The sequence below is a fragment of the Myotis yumanensis genome, unplaced genomic scaffold (genome assembly GCF_028538775.1).
Source record: "Myotis yumanensis isolate MYYU_CA2020_CCGP unplaced genomic scaffold, mMyoYum1.0.hap1 SCAF_7, whole genome shotgun sequence".
Lineage (NCBI taxonomy): Eukaryota > Metazoa > Chordata > Mammalia > Chiroptera > Vespertilionidae > Myotis > Myotis yumanensis.
The window spans coordinates 37,666,339-37,672,570 of record NW_027223758.1 but is presented as its reverse complement, the minus strand read 5'-3'; positions in this window follow the sequence as shown (position 1 = coordinate 37,672,570).

Below are 6,232 nucleotides of genomic sequence, written 5' to 3'. Positions count from 1 at the left end.
AAAAAATCAATAAAATATATTTAAAAAAGAAAAAAAGAAAAAGCAGGAATGCTGAATGCCAGTGGAAGAACCACCTGAGAAAGAATTAAAAGTCATTAGAGCAAGATGGGATCAGAACTTTATTTTTAAAAGATCATTCTTGTTGCTGTATGGAGAATAGATAGAAGTAAGCAAGGTATGAATGTGAGAGACCCCAGCCTATTGCAGTAGTCTAGATGGTAAATGATGGCTTGTGGTAGGTGTTGGCAGTGGGTGAGTGGAGTGAATCGCTCAGAGTGTCTGGAATCTTGTAGGCATTGTAACCTATATGTTAAAAGCCTAACTGTCACCCTGACAGTTATGGCTTAGTTGGTTGGGCATCGTTCTGTACACCAAGAGGTCACTGGTTCGATTCCTGGTCAGAACACATACCTGGGTTGCAGGCTCAGTCCCTAGGAGGGCGTATGCAGGAAGCAGTCAAGGAAGCAGCCGATCAGTGTTTCTCTTCCTCTCCCTTCCTCTCTAAAATCAATAAAAACATTTTAAAAAAACAGCCCTAGTGCAAGCATTCAAACTCAAAGGCTAACACAGGCCAAATAAACAAGGTTTAAGTTTATGTGGGCCGCAAAAAAACAAAAGCTTCAATTTTCATAGAAACGTAGGTTTATTTCGATAGAGACATGCTGAATACAAAGGGCTGAAATAAGTGAGTAATCGTTAACATAAAATGATAGAACATTTTAATAAAATATTTTTTCTTGAATATTAACTTACCAGACACTGAATAACTGCACAAATTAATAAGCTTACTGCAAATAAACCTATTTATCTTGTTCTCCGAAAGCAAAATATTTCCTGTTGTGCACAGCAAACAAGTCAGTCCAAGACTAATGATGTGGCAATTAGCTGCTAAAGTATTTGCTGTTAGTATTAGCAGAGAGAAATGGTGCGCCTGTGCATAAGGCGCATAAGGGAAATGAATGCAACACGATTATAATAATCAGTCCTTAGCTAACGTCGTTTGTTATTAATAATTATGTATAAAAGATATTGTAAAAATTAAGTTATTAAATTTTTTATTAAAACGTTTCTTACATACTGTTATATTGGCTGGGTCACAAAAATATTTGTTGTGGGCTGCATGCGGAGTTTGACATGCTTGCCCTAGCGGGTTTGGCTGAGTGGATAGAGCGTTGGCCCAAGAACCTGAGGTTTGTGGGTGTGATTCCAGTCAAGGGAACGTACCTCCGTTGCAGGCTCGATCCCCTGTCCTGACCAGGGTGCATGCAGGAGGCAACCAATCGATGTGTCTCTCACGTCGATATTTCTGTCTCCCCTCCCTTCCACTCTCTCTAAAAAATCAATGGAAAAATATGCTCAGGTGACGATTAACAACAACAACAACAAAAAACTTAACTGTGACTGGGAGAGATTTAAGCTGCAGTTAGATCAGGTATTAAATGTAGATTTGGTAGCCTCGACTTTTAGCATGCGTGACACCATTTTGGGCCTATGGTTTTCTCTTGAACACTACAACTGTAAAATTAGGAGAATGACAGAACCTGTATCACAGGAATACTATCAGGGTTAGATGAAATAAAAGTTTAGAACAGTGATATCAATATGATGGAGGGTAAAAGCTTAAAAAGCTGGGTGGATAATAGAACAGTTCATGAGATGGGAGAGCTAGTAGTTCAATTTGGCGTACTAAATGGAGAAGTCAACTACACTATTAGATTATACTGGTGAAAAACTGGGAAGAAAAATCTGGACTAGAGATAATATTTGCAAGTCACTGATAGGCAGTTATTGAAGCCTGGAGCTTGGAGAATGTCCAGAGTAGAGCATGAAGGGAAATTTTAGATAGCCCCAAAGAAAGCTGGGGCTTTTAAGAATCAGAGTGGTGTTAATTTCCTACATTTTCAGAAGCAGAATAGTATAATGGAAAAGGTATAGAATTTAAAATGAATGTTCATCTCATCCCCATTTTCCTCATCTGTAGAACGGGGATAGATAAATCACTTCTAAAGGTGATTGTACTTTCCTCCAATTTGTTTATTACATTGTATTGCATTTTTTTTGTTTATAAGAATTTGCTCAAACTCAAGCATAAGAAGTATGTTTTAATCTGTCTGCAATAGCTAAACAGGAGAGAGCATAGAAAAATAAGTTATATTTTACTTGCATATAGACTATATAGTGTTATGACATCACTTCTATTTTTTTGTCATTATAGATGAGGAAGTCAAGATTGGAGAAGTTTAATTTAACCAAGGATATATAGATAGTAGTGGAAGGTGAACTAGAACTAATTTTGCACTTAATAAGTGTTAATGAATAAACATAAACCATCTATATCTATAATAATAAAAGCATAATATGCTAATTAGATCCGACAGCCGAACGACCTTTTAGACGACCTTCTGGATGAAGCCGCGCTCCTTGCACGCATTTTGTGCATCAGGCCTCTAGTATATATATAAAATCCTAAGTGGCCTGCTGACCAACTAGCTGGTAGCTATGACGTGCACTGACCACCAGGGGGCAGATGCTCAACGCAGGAGTGGAAACCACAGGCATGAAAACATGGAACAGACTGATGAATCTCAGAGGGAAGGGAGGAGGGCAGGAAGAGATTAACCAAAGATCTTATATGCATACTAGAGGCCCGGTGCATGGATTCGTGCACCAGTGGGGTCCCTTGGCCTGGCCTGCGGTGATCAGGCCGATACTGTTGGGGTCCAGCCCCAGCAGGTCCAGGGGTTCCCAAAGGTGTGGACGGAGTCGGCAAAGAAGGAATGACACGGAGGCAGTGTTCAGTTGATCAGCATAGCGAGGTTTTCTCTAGCCAGGTTCTGTCTTTATTGTCCTGTTACATCTGTATTTATACCAGTTGATTTTAATCCTATCCATTCTATTCCAAAGGTTAGGGCATTTGTTAATCTAGTTCTGTTGAGTTTAATCCTGTCTATGTTAATTTCTGTGTTCCATTATAAGGGCTATTCCCAGGTTACTGCTCTACTGATAAGCTACAAGGAAGTGACTGAAGGAGATGATCCTAAGTAAAGATTATGTAGCTTAAGCGTGATTGTTCATAGTTAAAGTGGTTAACTACTCACTTGGCACTTAATTAAGGGGTTTCATTCCCTCCCTAACTCCAGGGAAAAATCCCCACCTGGGAAAACAACCTTTCTCTGAGAGGTGGTCCTGTTTAAAACACATAGCGCTAAGAGGGGGAGCAAGCATATGCCATATACGCCAGGTCCCTTGAAACATAAGCTGTGCAGATGTTTCTTCCCTGCAGCGACTGTGTCAAGCAGCAAGGGTGGACCAGCTTCTGGCACGATACCAGCTCTCCAACATCCCCTGAGGGGTCCCGGATTGCGAGAGGGCACAGCCAGGCCGAGGGACCCCACTGGTGTACGAATCCATGCACCAGGCCTCTAGTATATAATAAAAGGCTGTGCTCATTTAATATTAGTTTTCCCTCTCCCTAAATTTGGTTCAGGTAATTGTGCTTGATGAATAACAATATTTATAGCCCAAGCCGGTTTGCCTCAGTGGATAGAACATTGGCCTGTGGACTGAAGAGTCCCAGGTTCGATTCTGGACAAAGGCACATGCCCGGGTTGTGGGCGTGATGCCCAGTACTGGGCGTGCAGGAGGCAGCTGATTGGTGATTCTCTCTCATCATTGATGTTTCTCTCCCTTCCTCTCTGAAATCAATAAAAATATATTTAAGAAAACAACAATATTATAAACAGTACTGCCTTGATGTTTGATAATATGTTACATTTGCCCTAATTTAATTAAGAGAATATTTTACTTTTAATCAGTGATACTTAATAAGGAATGTAATGTTGACCTTAAAAATAAGACATCTAGCCCAGTGGGTGTGGCTCAGTAGTTGAGCATCTACCTATGAACCAGGAGTTAACAGTTTGATTCCTGGTCAGGGCACATGTCTAGATTGCAGGCTCAATTCCCAGTAGGGGGCATGCAGGAGGCAGCCGATTGATGATTCTCATTGTGCTAAGGTGAGGAACTGCGGCATGGAAGGGTTATAAAATGTTACAAAATATGCTAAGGGGAGGAAATAAAATATGAAAAATTAAATGTACTTGGACAGAGGGGGATGTATAAGAAAGAATTGTATTGCCAGGATATGAAGATTGTGTATATGCTGGAAGAAGGACTGATGTATGAAGAGCGATTGTGTAAAAAAATTGTGTCAGGGTCAACGAGCATGGAAGAAAAATTGCTAGATTGTCTTAGAAAAACAATGTGATATAATACGCTCCAGCCAGGTGTGACTCTGTTTACCTCCCCTCCGTTCTCATGAACTTTTTGTGAACTTCTAATGAAATGCTTTGTATTCTTTGAACACTGTTTTGCTATAAAAATCATAATGCACGCTTGCTCTTTGCCACATGCCGCGAGGCTTCCCAGAGGGGGAAGGTACGGGCTGTGGTCAGCTGGCCAGCTTAATAAACGGCTTTCAAATTTAAATTCTGAGTCGGTGGTCTATCTCGTTGAGCCAACCCATAACATTTGGAGGCCCCAGCGAGATACCCGGCAGGGGTGAGAGGGACCCCTTGTTTAGGGCTGGAGGCTCTCCCCCGGCAGGGGTGAGAGGGACCCCCTATTCAAGGCAGGAGGCTCTCCCCCGGAAGGGAGGAGAGGGACCCCCTATTCAGGGCAGGAGGCTCTCCCCCGCTTGTCGCCGGGCACTCAGCGAGATACCCCACACCTGTGGAGAACGACTACCAAGGAGGCCTCCAGTCCACCTAAAACTGTCAATTCGGAAACCAAGCCACCTGGACTCTCGAGAGAGGTAAGGGACCGGTCGTTAAACTGGAATTGGGACGTCCCACGGAAGGACCTATACGGAGGGCTGGACGCAGCGGTACTCCTGGTCCTGACCCGCGGCCACGACGGTGGCCGGGGTCCCTGGTTCGTGCGGCTGTAGGCTGCACCGGGTTTGTCTGTCTGGTGTTTATTGTCTTGGTGTTTGTCAAAATGGGTCAAGGGTCGTCGTCTGCTTCTGTGTGCACCCCGCTGCAATGTTTTTTGAACAATTTTCAGGACTTCAAGAAGCGAGCTGAAGGATATGGTCATAATGTTAATGCTTCTGATTTGCAGAAATTCTGTGAAAGGGAGTGGCCCACTTTCCAGGTGGGATGGCCGGACGTAGGGACTTATGATTTAACCACAGCTTTTCGGGTTCACCATGTTGTCTACGGCCGGCCGGGTCACCCCGACCAAATTCCCTATATTCAAGTGTGGGTCGATATTTTGACTGAAAAACCAAGGTGGTTACAAAGTTGTCAGAATAAGGAAAAGAAATTGGGACAGAGACAGACAGTTCTCTTGGCCTCAGCCAAGAAGGGCAAAACTCCCCCTGTTCTGCAGGATACGGGTGAGGAGGCACTCCCTGAGGTCAGACCTCCCCCGTATGCTCCTCCCTCCACCGGTACCACGGTGGCAAATGACCCCGGTCAGGAGCCCCGGCCTCCTCCACAGCCGGTTTCCGTTCCTCCGGGAGCCCCAGTCCAGGGCCCGGCTCCACTTTCCCCTTCTCTCACAAGGCAAGGGACAGCGTATGGAGAGAGAGAAGGAGGGGGGGAGAAGCCGCGGGATCGTGCGGCATCTGCCAGTCCTGCAGCTCCTATATTGCCATTAAGGCAAGCAGGCCCTTTGGATTTGGGTCCGGATGGGCAACCTTTTATGGTTTATGTTCCCTTTTCTACCAGTGACCTATATAACTGGAAGAACCAGAATCCTTCTTTCTCCCAGAATCCACAGGGGTTGATTTCTCTTTTAGAGTCTGTGTTTTTTACCCATCAACCTACCTGGGATGATTGCCAACAGTTGATGCAAACTCTTTTCACTTCAGAGGAGAGAGAGAGAATCAAGGCGGAGGGGAGGAGATTTGTGCTGGGTCCGGATGGGCAGCCTACTTCTGAACAAGACAGGTTGGAGGCTGTGTTTCCCTCCCGGCGACCTACCTGGAATCCCAATACTGAGAGGGGAAAGGAGGCTCTCGATCAGTATCGCCAGACTCTATTGGGGGCCATCCGAGCTGCTGCTCGGAGACCCACAAACCTTTCTAAGGTGACAGAGACAGTCCAGGGGCCTAATGAGAGCCCGGCAGCTTTCCTTGAGAGGCTGTGCGAGGCCTATCGGGTGTATACCCCCATTGACCCTGAGGCCCCGGAAAATCGGAGGGCTGTCGTTGTTGCATTTGTTTCCC